Consider the following 16,133-nt stretch of genomic DNA (forward strand, 5'->3'; position numbering starts at 1 on the left):
GCACATATGTATATGTATATGTATATATATACATGTGTGTGTATGTATATATATGTATATATATATATATTTCTTTACTACCCACAAGGGGCTAAACATAGAGGGGGAAAACAAGGACAGACAAAGGGATTAAGTCGATTACATCGACCCAGTGCGAAACTGGTACTTTATTTATCGACCCCGAGTGGATGAAAGGCAAAGTCGACCATTGTGCACACATATGTATGTATATGTATATGTATATATATATATATATGCGTGTGTGTGAGTGTGCAACAAATGTAGTTTTTCTTCCCTTTCCAATATAAACAATTTCCTCAACCAACACGTATACATACATACATATAAATATAAATATACATAATATACACAAACACGCACGTACTCTCTCTTTCGCTCTCTCTCTCTCTCATACGTAAATCAGTAATTTTGCTGTGTGGCGCCCTCTAGCATCATAACATGAATAAAGAGAAATCTATTTCTCCCAAGGGCAGACTACTCACACCACTTTCTTTTGAATGAAAGAGATTGGTGATTTTAGTCATTTTCACACAGTTGTACCTGACAGAAGACGCAAGTCAAGTGTTGGACTAATTCTCTATCTCAACCATTTTCTTCTTGCCTATATTTATATATTATCATTTTTTTTTTATTGAAGGTTAGTATATCTCATGTGTTTATTTGACATTTTCCTCTTAACAACAGCTGAAGCCAAGAGAACGAAGAAAGAAAATATAACGTAATATTTTTGTTTAAAGAAACACAGTAAAGAATTTTCCCCTTAACCATAGCAGAAAACATGAAAGAAATTGCAACCAGAATATATTTATATCTAGAATTTACTATCACTATTAACAGGTTTCTTAGTCGCGTACACATACATATAAATATATAATTTCATTTTCGAATATCTATTTCGAGTTCGTTAGATTATTATTTTCTTGTAGGTGAAATTATGCGATCACCTTTCTTTCATTCTTTTAAAATATTTATATATTCGATTACTACTAGATTAGGTTAATAAATGTTTGATTTCTGGATAAAAAAATATATATATAAAGGAAATATGCCTTTTTTTATTGGTTTGAATTTAAATTTGTTGTTTGCTTTGATGTTTCTTTTATTTTGTATAAGAGCTACATTTTCGATTTCTTGAATAATAATGTCATCATCATATTGATATTTTTCAACGTGGATCTCTATACTTCAAACTCAGGTATACACTCACGCGAAAATATACATACATACATATATACACACACACACACACACACACATATATATATACATATATATATATATATATATATATATATATATGATGTGTGTAAGTAGATATTGAGTACTGTATACTCTGAAATAATCGCGCCGCCTCATGTACCCGCAAGGATATGTACTCTAGAGAGTATATTAAAATATTTGACAGTTCAAACTTATATATGGATATATATATATATATATATTTTCACATGTTTGATTGTGCAAATGAATGATGATATATAATGTTTGTTGTTGGAATCAAGCTTTTCGTTGCTGCTTTCACGGTTCCGCTTATTAGTGCGACAATATTCAGTAATGACGAAAGAAAAAGCCTTCGATTCATACACATTCCGTCGCCTTTCATCATATTTTCATTTTGTCTTTTCCACCAAGTGTAATTCCAGAACGCAATAAGTTTTTTTTTTTATTTACATTAGATAAATATGTTGGCGTCAACACCGCGTCCAGAATTCAGCTAAAAGAATTTTTGCTCTTGTTGTTACTTGATAATAAACGTTACGATTTATGGATGTTAACATAATTATTGTTCAGTATTAGGTAATTAAAAATATGTTATGAATTACCTTAGGATAATTAACTTGTGATAATCTTCGACTAAAATGTCTTTACGTTAACTCAGCAAAACTGATTTCAATGAAACTGTGTCATAATATGTGCGTGTGTATATTTATAGATATATATGTCTTCTTGAAAGATGGTCGTTTTTATGGTAGAGGATTATCCGCGGTGGGTTTCTATGCTTTATATGGTTTTGTTTTAGAGTTGTGTTTATGAGAGTTTTAAAATGTATTTGTGATCTTATTCTTCTTTAATGATTTATTGCCAAATTATTTTTGGCATATATCACTCTAAATGTTTATACACACACACACATATATATATATTGGAAGGTTTGGAGATGATGTACAGGTATTTTATATTAGAAGAAATGAGGTACTCAGAAAATCGGATGGTTTATATTTACAGATATATAATATCTGTAAATATAAACCATCCGATTTTCTGAGTACCTCATTTCTTCTAATATATATATATATATATAACCTGTCTCTCACTCCCCTTTTTTACTCTTGGGGTAAATATTAAATACATGTACTATCAAAGCACGTGGTGAGATATTTTTGTGGGATTGTCATCTTTCTAAACTCCAACTTGTCACTTTTATCTCTCTTGCATGTTTCAGTCATTTGACTGCGGCCATACTGGAGCACCGCCTTTAGTCGAGCAAATCGACCCCAGGACTTATTCTTTGGAAGCCTAGTACTTATTCTATCGGTATTCTTTTGCCGAACCACTAAGTTACGGGGACGTAAACACACTACCATCGGTTGTCAAGCGATGTTGGAGGGGGAGGGCAAACACAGACACACAAACGTACACACACACATACATACATACATATATATATATATATATATAATCGACGGACTTCTTTCAGTTTCTGTCCACTTACAAGGCTTTGGTCGGCCCGAGGCTCTTGTAGAAGACACTTGCCCAAGGTGCCGCGCATTGGGAATGAACCCGGTTGGCAAGCAAGCTACTTACCACACAGCCACTCCTGCGCCTATGTTCTATAGGTTCACTCATTTGTTCTATCTCTTATAAACTTCAATCAACAGGTTCATATTAAGAGATATCCCATCTGTGACCGTCCCGTCTTACTGTTGGGTATCTAGGACTGCATTAGCCAAAGACAGCTACTGTTTCTAGCTAATCGACCGACCACATTGGCTATTGTTGGCGATAAAACAAAACTCAGGAAATCGAAAAACATTGAGGGGAAAACAAGTAGTGTGGTAGGGGTCAAGAAATGGTTATTTTTTCCCTAGAAATCTTGTAATGTATGTTATCTCTTTAGTCAAACAGTGGTGGTTGTGATTCTCGTTAATTAACAAAAATAAACTTCTAAATTAATAACTATTGCGCACACTAGTTGAGAATATTCGTTCTGTCAAAATTTAAAGTTTATAAAACTCAATTGACATTATTTTGGTTTGTGATCAAATTGAAAGTGGAAATATTGATATTATTCGGCAACATCTAGGCGGACGTATCGAATTGGCAAGTATCCTATTTTTTTCTTCTCTAGAAGTTTCTTCAGCTACCCATGTTTTCAACAACGGATATTACAATTTTGTCGGAAAAGCTGCTTTTCAAATTTAAAAAATTTTTACCCCTATTTTTTTTCTGTTTTATTTTTAACCATCTCTTGACAGTTTTGGGTTTTTTTTCAAAAATGGGCTATAGTTTGGCGGGCGAAGGTAAAGAATACGCACACTCGGTGTTTAGGGCTAGGGTTAGGCCGGTAACGAGTGGTGTACGTATTCTTACGTCAGCAGTTCGGGGTGGTGGTGAACCTAAAAACGAAAAGAAATATTCCTGCTTTCAATTTGTGTTCATAAATCGAAAGAATCTTACCTTTTTTCGTTATAAAATGGGTACCAATATGTATCGCGATTCCATCATTTGCCGTTTTTTGAAAGTGTGATTAGTTTTCTGGTCCCATATTTATCAGTTATTTATTACTGTTTTAGATATTACATATTATTTAAATATAAATTTAAGCGGTATTTAATATTGAAGATTAAAAAAGTAAAAGAAAATTGTTTATTCGGCACTGCTGTATACGGCGACAGCATTTTAAATCCGTATTTCAGATTGATGTCTCTTTTTCTCTAGGTAAATACTTTTTAATTTAATCTTTAATATTCAGTATTATTTAAGATATTAACGAAAGACCAACAAAGTTATAATCATACCTTGAAGAAAATATTCAATAGTGAAAGTAAAATAAATGATCTGGAGTGTGTACTGTGTACAGTTTGAGAGAGGTCCTTAAACACATTAAGTGTTGGACATAAGTATCTCGAAAGGCTAACTGTGGCAATTAACGTGCTCCGTTTAAGTATTTTGTCTTACCTGCCCATAAAATGTTGTACTATATCTTTTTATTCAACTCTACATTTATGAATATAACTTTTCTTTAGAATTAATGTCTCCACTGCCGGGTCGTTTATAGGAATAGGATTACTTAAGTTTATTTGGAAATAATTTTGTAGTTCTTCAAATAAATTTCTTATTTAGTAGGCTTGTATTTTCTAGTTTTTTTCTTTCCTGAATTTTACTTCCTCCTACATTTATTGACATGCACTTGTTGAAAATGTTTCACATGACAATCTGATGGAAAAAGAGAGGACTGTATTGAAATATATGGAGATCCAAATATATAGTCTTAGATAAACAATGCCTGACAAAAAAAATAAATAAATAAATAAAACAAGTTGAGCATGGTTGGAACTCTATTATAGGTCAGCTGGATCAGGGTTGATCTGATGTTACACAATGCCACTTACTACACACGTCTCTCCTATTTACTTTCAACTGCCCTCCAGATCCTCAAACGAAATACTTTTCTGAAATGATATCTCTTTGGAATTTCTGTCTTTTCTCAAGTTGCTAGGATTTAAATTGACTAATGATGGGACTGACTTTCACCTCTTTTGTCCTTATTCTTCAGGTGTTTACCATATCACTAATTAATTCACAGAAAAAGTGTAATTAACATTGTAGACCACCCTTCCTTTTTAAAATTTTATCATACATTTCAAACTTGAGTTACTTTAATAAGAACCAATAAAGCTTAGTGTGAGCCCTTGGTTTGCGGAACACTTGTTATTTTGCATTAGGTATAGGATTAATTGCGTTTAACAATTTTAGCTGATATTTCTACATGGTTCACTGTATTATGGGTTACCAAATAAATATTTGTACAGTTAAAGGAATAATTTAAATTATGATTAACTATTGTATCAGTTATTTCCCCCAAAGCTCGAAAAGTGTAGTTCGTTCTATTTCTCTTCATTTCCACTGTTTCAGCTATTTCTTACTTGACTGAATATTTCTAACTTCTGGTCTGCTCTGATCCAGCAGAACTATATCCAAAAGTGTTCCAGTCGTGACTATCCTGTTTTTTAAAAATTGTATTGAATTACATTATTCAATGTGACCCTTCCTTTTTTTTTTTGTTTTTTTTTTTGCCCATTTAAGACAGTACTATTTCTAGCTAGTCGTGCGGCTTCGTAGAAGCTCCATCGCATTTATACTTTCGTTATTTCGAAGCCTAATATCGTAGTTCGATTAGCGACTATTGATTTGTATCTATTGATAGATCAAGTAAAAATAAGCAGATGAAAAAAATTTAAAAATACGTTTACGCGGTTCAACTGATATTACTAGGTTAATGAATTCAGCACTGAAACTTCTAGATATATTTAATCGTAGAATTTCTTCTCTCAGTGTCATATACATCTTTCAAATTAGAAAGAGAAAAAAATGTGAAGTTGTGACGTTTATTCATTTTTTTTTCTTATCAGTGAAAAAGAAACTACAACTCAAAATTGAAACGAAATTAATCAAAAGACGTGATATAGATAATTTTTGTGGTTTACGTTTGTCCACGTTTGTTAATATTTCTCTATAAGATTTTTTTTTATCTGTATTTAAACGATGTGGTATTTCATGAAAGAAAGGACAACGATGGATTTATATTTTTATTTCAACTTAACTGCGGAATTGAAAACAAAACATATAAAATCATGCCATGCTAGATGGAGATTCTGTAGTTCGAAATAGCATCAGCTAAATCCCTCAAATCACATTTTTTATTTTAAGAGAGGGACCATTGGATTATGTAACTATAGATATCCCTAAATAGTTGTGCCGCAATTCCTTTGGTCGTAAGTCTACTCTGTGTTAACCTGTGATTAAAAAAGCTGCCTGTATGACAGCAAGGGAAGACTTACCTTGTTGAACGAATAAGCATTGTACTTGTTAATCTTTTTTACCTAGCAAATATCTATTTCTTTTTTTTATTCGTATTGTAAAAATTCTAAACCAGGTCCCTTGTTTATTGGCATATTTTACCCATTGGAATAATTTTAAATTTTCACTATTAACATATAGGAGAGATGTGAAATTTATTCTCCCACCCCATCACTCTAAACCATTTACGCAATTGCTTGCTTCTTTCTCCAAATCATGTTTTCAGTGCTACTGACTCTGATTACGTGTTTTTTTCTGAAGTGCTAGTAATAGCTGCAGAATCTTCTGATAGTGCACCATATCTTGAGAGAAAGAGAAAAACAGTTCAATGTTAAAAAAATAAAAAGCAGGTTGGTCATGATGGGGTCTGCTTGATCAACTCTCACTTTGAGCTGAACAACAAATACGATGAAAATTTGGAGAAATTTCATAGAAAATCTAAGAATTATTTCCAAATAATTTATTGAAATATATTTAATTTAAAAAAAAAAACGTAATTTTTTTTTAATGTTTAAACAGCATTGGTAGGGTTTGTTTCTATTTTAGTGACACGTCGAAATGATTAAAAAGTGAAGCTGAAATACGTACCTTTTATTTTTTATACGCTGCACTTAGTTTGTGTATACTCGTTTCTACGAAGACATATACTTTAAATTTTACTGTCTTTAATAATTCAATCTGAAATAACTCAAAAGCGTTCTAGCCATGGCTATCCAGTCAATTCATAGGTCTTTCTGTTATTTCCTATTATTATAAGACATAACGAACCTGTTCTTATAGTAGTGCATAAACATAAGTACACTTAATTTTTAATTTGGTTTCTCATTTTTATTTCTGGAGCGTTTCGAAGTGTTACTAAAATAAGAAACAACCCATTAACAATTCTTACGTTATTATACTAATGTCTCTAGCATGGGCTTAATTACTATTATGCTTTACGACATTAGCATAATCGTTATTGATGATTAAGCTTATTAACAAATGCCATTTTAGTCAGATTGCTCTCAGTTCTATGGTAGCCTAGGATTTTGCATGTCTAAGCCATCCATCTTCAAAGGAGAAAAAAAAAATTAATTGTAATTAACTGGAATAGCAAATTCTTTCTTCGTTTAATAGCTATATAAACACTTGTCATGGGAGGCTATAAACTACATTTTGTTTTTTAGCCTCTGGTCAGCTCTGAAGCAGCTCTTTGATCAAAGGTATTCCAGCCATAACCATCCCATCCCCTCAGCCAAGTGCAGTGTATCTAGGACTATGTTACCCAATGCCTTCTCCACTTCAGCCAGTAGTTTTAAAGAGAGATTCAGATAGAATTTCTTGCAGATAAGCGACCATATACAACTGATGACAAAGCATGGCTGTGTGGTAAGAATAGGCACAGGCGTGGCTGTGTGGTAAGACGGGTTCAGTCCCCCTGCATGGCACCATGTGGTAAGAAGCTTGCTTCCCAGCCACATGGTTCCGGGTTCAGACCCACTGCGTGGCACCTTGGGCAAGTGTCTTCTATAGCCTTTGGTTTCTTGTTTTTATTTCTGGAACGTTTCAAAGTATTTCTAAAATAGGTATCAACCCAGGCTGACCGAAACCTTGTGAGTGGATTTGGTAGATGGGTGCGGAAAGAAGCCCGTTGTGTGTGTGTATATATATATATATATATGTGTGTTTTGAATTAATCATGCATTATTTCATGTGTTGCTGTTGTTTGTTCCTTCTTGAGCCATTCCTGGCTCATAAGGGCTGGTTTTCTGACTTCATTGGTGTATAGGTTCCTCACCTGGATGGGAGACACCAGTCTGTTGCAGGTGAGCTGCTAGATGCAGGAGGAAAGAGTGAAGGAAAGTTGTGATGAAAGTCAGTAGAAGTTCGCTGTTACCTTCTGCCGGAGCTGTGTGGAACTTTGATGTTTTGCTCATAAATACACACATTGCTCAGTATGAGATTCTAACCCACAATCCCTTGACTGTGAGTCTGCTGCTCTAACCACTAGGCCATGTGCCTCCATGTGTTATAGCTTAGATTTTTTTTTTTTTTTCAGTGGCACGATTGTTATTTTTAGAATAACTTAGGGTAGACATGAGACTTGTTCTGGCCAGTATGTTTGACTGGTTTAAATACTAAAGGGTTAAACCAGGCAGTTGATTAAGCCTGTCACCTAATTAATCCATAGTGGGATTTGAAGTTAGAAGACAGGGATCCAGAACAAATATCACAAGGCATTCAATTGAACATTCTTACATTCCTATTAATCCATTGTTTTAATTAGTACTTTTTATTAACTCTGAAAGGATCATAGGTAAAGTTAACACAGGCAGAATTTGAACTCTGAATGCAGAGTTGGAACAGATACCATATTGCACTTCATCTAATACATTAATGACTCTGCAAAGTCTTGCTGTACACATTTGAACCCTTTATTACATCCACTAGGGTAGATCAGCATTCTGTTGTCCATAGCAGGAATGTCTCTGGTATGAGTGTTACCAAACAGACGCTTCGAGTAGGCCAGAGGCTTCAATGGTTGAGACATTATGACTATATCAACAATGATAATGGACACTCGTCCTAACATATCCGTGCATAACCATTAAAGAAAATTACAGTTTTGTTTCAAGAGGTCATTGCTGTGGTTACAGATAAATCTGCAATCAAATGTAATGAGACAATTGTTTTGTTTTCTGCCTGTTTTGTTTGTTATATTTTTGTTGTTACAAGTCAAACTAATCAATAACTGCATGTCTGCTTTGACAGTTCTTTCAGCATTAGTTTGATGAAGGTCTTAGTTTTGGATCTTGTCCAAGTCATGTCACTAGTTTTCCACTGTCTATTTTCTTGTTTCTATTGAAGTCACAAGACTATTGATAGCATGTGTATTTTGTGATGCATTCATTTAATTGACTCAGATTGTAACTTGATTTGATTCTATTTTATGATACCACCCTTTGTCAATATACTCTCATTACACTTTAGTTTGTTGTGTGAGTTGGCTCTGTTCACTGAATACATATGGTTATTTAAGATGTTTCCTTTATATTTCTGGGAAACTACTTCAAGCACACTAGGTCCTCAGGATTATCTAATAGTATATCTAACCAGCATTGTCCATTCAAATTGTTATCTCTCCTGTACACTTCAGCCACTCCCTTACTGCTAATTTCTATCTAATCTTCATACAATCTCTCTACAATTAGTGCCCATTTCTGAGTAATATGTAGTAGTAACACTTGTTTCGTAGTCTTTCATGTAAAGAACCCTTTCTTACTAATAAATTTCTTCAACTCCTTTCCAACTCTGTCTCCTGCAACTAACACCACAACCATTTCCAACATGAATTATTTTATTTTTAACAAAGGTGTTGCTTATAACTATCCACTTATATTCTCGTACAAGGATGTGGAGTTAATTGGCTTACAATGGTTAATAGGAATTTCAAAATATAATGAATGTTCAGACATAAGTGATATATGATGGAAATGTCTCTTTGCCCATATGAAAATGTCTTGGTTTATAAACTGAAATCTCAGAGGAGTGCCTTTAACTCTTTTGATACTAGCCTTGGTTCTTTCTATGATACCTACTTCCTGTTTTTAAATGATTAAAACTTACCATTCATGTTAACTATGTTCCAAACATCAGCTTAACAATGTCAGAAGGATTTTACTAAATTCATTGTTTTCTAAATTATGTCATTTGGAAGAGTATCCAGTCATAGAAACCATACCAAAAATGTAACATACTACCCTACATATGTACATACATTATATGTATATATATATATATAATGTGTGTGTGTGTGTGTGTGTGTTTGTTTGGGTTTGTCCTCTACACTGTTTGACAACTGGTGTTGGTTTGAAACAAGACAGATCACTCTTTAGTCATTCCTTTGGAATAACCAGTATTGACTTCCTTCCCACTCTTATTCTGTGTATGGTTATGACCAGCTACATTGCATCTGGTAGAGTTCTGTAGTCTTTCTTGCTGTCTCAGATTTCATTTTTCCATGGTTTACTTTTAGACCCCCTTTTATTTTATTCTATATTTAGAAAATTTTCTCTAATTCTTTGACTTACTTGGGTTTGAGAACTAGGTCATTAAAATCTTTGAGTTCTCTTGGACAGCTTAGTTTTTGAACTCCATATCAAGAAACAAATCTTGGACACCTTCCTGCATGCTACATTCATTGCTGTCACCTTGCAGACATCACTCCTCTTTGCATAGGCTTGTATGGCCCTCATAAACTATTCAATTCTTGTACGTTTAATTTTCTTAGTGACCAACCAGTGACATTTTGTGCTACCCAGTCAAAGGCCTTCTCCAGGTCAACAAATGCTTGGTCTGCTAACTGCTACCGAGACACCTGCAGATGTTTTACAGCAGGAAGACAATTAATATCTACATTACTCTATTGTAGGTCTATTGTATGTATCTTAATTGATATTTACATTGTACAATAGTAAATAAAGTACATATCAGGTCTAATGTTTACTGTCTCTCTCTTTCAGTATTAAAGTGTTCTGTATATACTGGTAGAAAAGTGTAGTATCTGTGGATTTAAAATTAATACCTAAATCAATAAATCCATACAATGGTTTCTGGGTGGGTATTAATCTGAGTTGATTTGCTGAGTCTCTCTCTCTCTGAATGTAAAGCAAAGATGATATTGATGGTTCACTTTAACTTAGACGCTGTGCTAAGTTACCAATTCCAATTTTGTTAAACTGCTACGGTTTCCATTAATAATTCTTTGTCTGACCTACATTTAGACTCAGACCATCCACTCTTTTCTGACCTATGAGACCTGGGTCTGAGTTATCTGGTATGTTCGCTTGTTTTTATATGGTTAAGTAGTGAGTCAGCAACTGCATAAATTTCCTTGTCAGCTTGACTTCACTGTTTTTTTTTCTCTCTAATGTGGCCACCACCAAAATGTACAAGCATGCAGAAACAGACAAGATAGTGGGAAGGAAGGAAAGCAACATGCCCTGGTTGCAACACTGTACCACATGTAATCAACCACTACCAGTTTAAATATGCGATCCGGTGAAGGTGCATAGCCTAGTGGTTAGTGTTGTGCTTACGATCATGGCATTGCAGGTTCGATTCTTGGACCTGGTGATGTGCTGTGTCCTTGATTTCACATTATTCCAGTCTACTCAGCTGAAAATAGCAATCAGGTAAGTGTTGGTGCAGCTCTCTCTCCTTTCAGCTCTCACATCTTCAATGTTCCATTAGGTCAAAGGTGGGTTGGGTTGGGGGTGGAGGGCGAATGATGTCTGCTTGTGACTACATTTGTACTTTCGTTACTGTATTTATTTTGAGATGCTTTGTGTTTCTTTCAATTACTTTAAATATAACAAAAAATTTAGTAAAATAACTTAGTTATCATTAAGATAGTGTTAGGAACATAACTTGTGACTAAGGGTTGGTAGAAGATATTTATTCAAAACTTATGGAAACAAGACATTTGTACTACAGAGCCAGAGGCGGTTTCAGCCGGGTTTGTAATGAAAGGGTTAAACAATTAGCGAAAGTATGTTATATTCTTTTCTATTCTAGACACAAGGCCTGAAATTTTGGGTGAGGAGGTCAGTCAGTTAGATTGACCCCAGTACACAAATGGTACTTAATTTATCGACCCTGAAAAGATGAAAAGCAAAGTCAACATCAGCAGGAACGAAAGTATGGTATATACTACCAAGTCGTATTTGTTTGGAAGTGATAGATATGGCATAAGCAAAGCTATAGATCTAGATTGTACCTATATACACATCTGTCTACTTAGAAGTCAGTCAAGACTGACTGGGGGCTAACAGTAACAATCACCAATTCCAACACTATTTTGTCACTGCAGAAAATTGCTGAATGCACTTGGATTAACCTTCACTCGGATACTAGCATAAAACTATGATATGGGTTTATTAGTGTAGCTTGAGGTCTTGTGAATGAAATTGGTTGACGGAAACTGTTGGAAGCCTGTTGTGTGTGCAAATGTTGACATCCTTTGCTTTTGCTTGAATGAAATGGTGATATATTTACATACCTTGCTGACATGATAGCCTATCCCGCTGCACTTTTGAAGATCTGTGAAATAAGAAATTCCTTGAAACAGATAAGGGTTGATGACATGTAGAGCATCCAGCTGTACAATTCTGCTTCATGTACATCATCTAACCCATGCTAACATGGAAAAATGGACATTAAATGAATGAATAAATGAACTGCTTTTAAATATATATATTGGGTTGGTGCTTAATTATTGCGGCTTTTTTCAACAAATTTTATTCAACAAAAACAATAACAATATTTAACAAAACATCCTTAAATGACGGTCTGACCGTCTGCCAAGCAAGTGGGAAGCAGTAATTGAAGTAGATGGTGAATATGCTCCGGAATAATCATTTAAAGATGTTTTTGTTACATGTTGTTATTGTTTTTGTTGAGCAAAATTTGTTGAAAAGAGCCGTAATAATTATGCACCAACCCAATATATATATTTACACACAATATATGTTTATAAACATACAGTCTCTGTGTGGCACCTTGGGCAAGTGTCTTCTACTATAGTCTCAGGCTGACTGAAGACTTGTGACCAAAGCCTTGTGAATGGATTTGGTAGACAGAAACTGAAAGAAGCCCATCATGTATGTATATATTTATGTGTCTGTGTTTGTCTCTCCCCCTCCATCACTTGACAACTGATGTTGGTGTGCTTACATCCTTGTAACTTTGTGGTTTGGCAAAAGAGATTGATAGAATAGGTACTAGGTTTACAAAGAATAAGTTCTGGAGTTGATTTCTTTGATTAAAATAACCCTTAAAAGTGGTGCTCTAGCACGGCCAGTCACATGACTGAAACAAGTAGGGAAATAAAAGAATACACACACACATACGTATATCGGTTTCCTTGTATGTCTCCTCTGTCATATTTTTGTTCTTAACTTTGACCCACTGTAAATCCTAAATCTTATTTTAGAATTTATGGGAGCAACTGTCTTTGAAGACTCATTGTCGTTGAGTGCTCATAATGAGTAGTAGATAGACAGCCAACAACTGATGAAGCGTCCTTTCTCTGTCTCTACTTGTCCTGTTTTCCATTTTCTCGTTGTTTGTGTGTTTCATGTTATTTGCACCATTGGTGACATCCTGTACCCATACATGTGTATATATATATATATATATATATATATATATATATATATATATATATATAAATAAATGCCTACACACATACTTTTGAGTTTGTAGAGGAAAAGCATTTCCCATAATGTGTTCAGTCTTTAGGCGGCGAGCTTGCAGAAACGTTAGCAGGCCGGGCGAAATGCATAGCGGTATTTCGTCTGTCGTTACGTTGTGAGTTCAAATTCCGCCGAGGTCGACTTTGCCTTTCATCCTTTTGGGGTCGATAAATAAAGTACTAGTTACGCACTGGAGTTGATATAATCGACTTAAACCCTTTGTCTGTCCTTGTTTGTCCCCTCTATGTTTAGCCCCTTGTGGCCAATAAAGAAATATATTAGAATGGATTGAAGAGATATATGAATGTAGTTAGTGTTATGTTCAATCTGGATTCAGGCTGGTAAGTGATTGGAGGATGACTATACAGATAAGGTTTTTTTTAATTTTTTCAATGAGAAAGCATTCTAGTGGGGGAAAATGCACTTACAGGTGATATACAGTTGATTATGAATAAGCTGGTGCAATGAAGAAACAAAAGTGCATAGTCCAGTGAGTGTCAGTAGGCCAGAGCAGATCATAACTTTACAGATAAGAAATAATGAGCAGAGGTATACCGGAGACAGTTTTATTTTAGTTCTTTTTAGTATTCATTATGTATGTATGTGGGTATGTATGTATACATACATGTATATATATATACACACACAGACATATTTATAACTCATTTGCTTCTCTTGGGTCATTGTCTAGCATCTCATTAACCCCACTTAGCATTCAGATTACTCTATCAAAATAACCATGTGTTATCTTGTGGCTTCAAGTTTTCAATGATGCGATAGTAATCTTTAGAATGACATTGTTGGGTGGGTTGAGAAACTGGATCTGGCTGGTTTGTGCATAAAACAAATAAAATATTTGGGCTGGATATGGCTGTTTTAAATGCTAAAGGGTTAAACAGGCCATATTCAGCCCAAATATTCTACTTGTTTTGTATTCAAATTGATCAGATCCACCCTCTCACACCTATCCTACATCATGAAGATTTTGAAGCTATGATATAATGCATAATTAATTCAAAAACTAAGCATTACATTTGACAAAGTAATCTGAATGCTAACGGGTTAAAATATGATTGAGCTATTATCTATTAAAAAAAAAAAGTAATTAAATGGTTCAATTCTTAGATTTATTTCATCAGTTTTGCTGTTTATTTTATGTTATTTTATCTGAGTGGTTAAGAAGTTAGCTTTTCATACATCTGGTCTCAAGTTCAATGTCAATGTAGATATCTTGGGCAAGCGTCCTTTATAACCTTAGGCAAACCAATACCTCGTGAGTGAAATTAGTAGCCACAAACTGTAGAAGCCTCTCATAAATGTGTTTGTATGTTTATCTGTACTTGTCTTTGTGTTAGCATCACTTGAAAAAAGCACCTTATGTGTTTCTGTCCCTTAACTTAGCAGTGTGCCAAAAGGAGTTCACTAAAATAAGTACTGGAGTCAATATGACTGACTAAAAGTCCTTCAAGCTGGTATTCCATTATGGCTGCAATCCAATGACTGCAGCCAGTATAAGCACTTGTGTTAGTCAAAAGAGGTGGAATCAGTACCCATCTATTATGTAGACCATCCATGACTGTTGAGATGGATGCAGATTTGTTGAGTTGTACTATTTGTAGGCCAGCATTTCAAAAGCAAAAAAAAAAAAAAGTAACCCTCCCCTCCCCAAATAAAAATCTTGGGTTGGTTGAGCATTCCAGAAAGTTGCAGGAGTGTTTATCTAGCTAAAAAACTAGTCTTGAGTAGAACAGGCCGTTGGTAGAATCAGTAGAAAAGTCATGGAGAAGAAACAGTGCATCTGTGGCAGGCATATGGTTGTAGTAATGTGTTGGTGTGTGAATTACATCAGCCAATCTTATCTTAAACTATAACTACAATAACAACAACAACATGCAGTGTCTGAAATTATAGATCCGTTTCATATGTCAAAAAAAAAAAAAGCCAGAGTGGGGGTGGATTTCAGTTTACAACAGGCTTCCTACCCAACCAATGCTTTTAACTGCTTTATTCTTATTTTCCTTTCTATTATGTTTGGCAAACTTAAGTATAAATATTTATTTAGAATAGTCATTTTCTGAAACTACATAGTTTGTCAGTGTATTATTTTCTATACTTTGTGGAGGTGGTGGTGAAAATTGAATTTAAAAAAAAATTTTTTTATTAATATTTGACTTTCTTGTTCGCTTAGTTAGTTTTGCCACTTTTTATTTTCTTTTTCTTTGTGTGTGTGAAAATTCTGTCGATTTCAAGAATGGGAATCAATAAGTTATTGATCTCTTTTGTTGACAGCAAATCAAATAAATTTTCGTGAAGAAGCCATAACGAGTTGGTATATTTTTATATCTTTTACTTGTTTCACTCCTTTAATTATGGCCATTCTAGAGTACTCCTTGAATTTTAGTTGAATGAATTGACTCCAGTACTTGAATTTTTTTTTTAAGGCTGGTACTTATTCTATTGGTCTCTTTTGCTGAACTGCTAAGTTATGGGAGCACACACACAATCAGGCTTTTTTCAGTTTCTGTCTACCAAATCTGCTCATAAGGCTTTGGTCAGCTTGTGACTATTGTAGAAAACACTTACCCAAGGTCCATGCAGGCTAGGAAGCAAACTTCTTACCACACAGCCATTCCTAATTCCAAGTTTTTTTCTTAAATAAAATTTCCCTCATCTGGCACCTGTGTCAGTGGCACATAAAAACACCATCCGAAGACCCGGCAAGACTAGTCAGGCCATAACCCGTGGCCCTACCTGGGACGTAGTCAGTCCACCTGTGCATACCTTCCTTCTTGTGAC

At 34.5% G+C, this 16,133-nt stretch overlaps 1 protein-coding gene across 3 annotated transcripts in view; it reads left to right on the forward strand.

Annotated features, from left to right (window-relative positions):
* The first annotated feature begins 470 nt into the window (after positions 1-470).
* LOC115212769 (protein lifeguard 1) overlaps positions 471-16,133 on the forward strand; it is a 64,955-nt gene continuing 49,292 nt past the window's right edge. For all 3 annotated transcript variants that reach the window (XM_036504100.1, XM_036504101.1, XM_029781442.2), the window contains exon 1: positions 471-658. The gene's annotated coding sequence lies outside the window, so the exon portion shown is untranslated. The remainder of the gene's footprint in view (positions 659-16,133) is intronic.

This window comes from Octopus sinensis, linkage group LG6 (genome assembly GCF_006345805.1).
Source record: "Octopus sinensis linkage group LG6, ASM634580v1, whole genome shotgun sequence".
Lineage (NCBI taxonomy): Eukaryota > Metazoa > Mollusca > Cephalopoda > Octopoda > Octopodidae > Octopus > Octopus sinensis.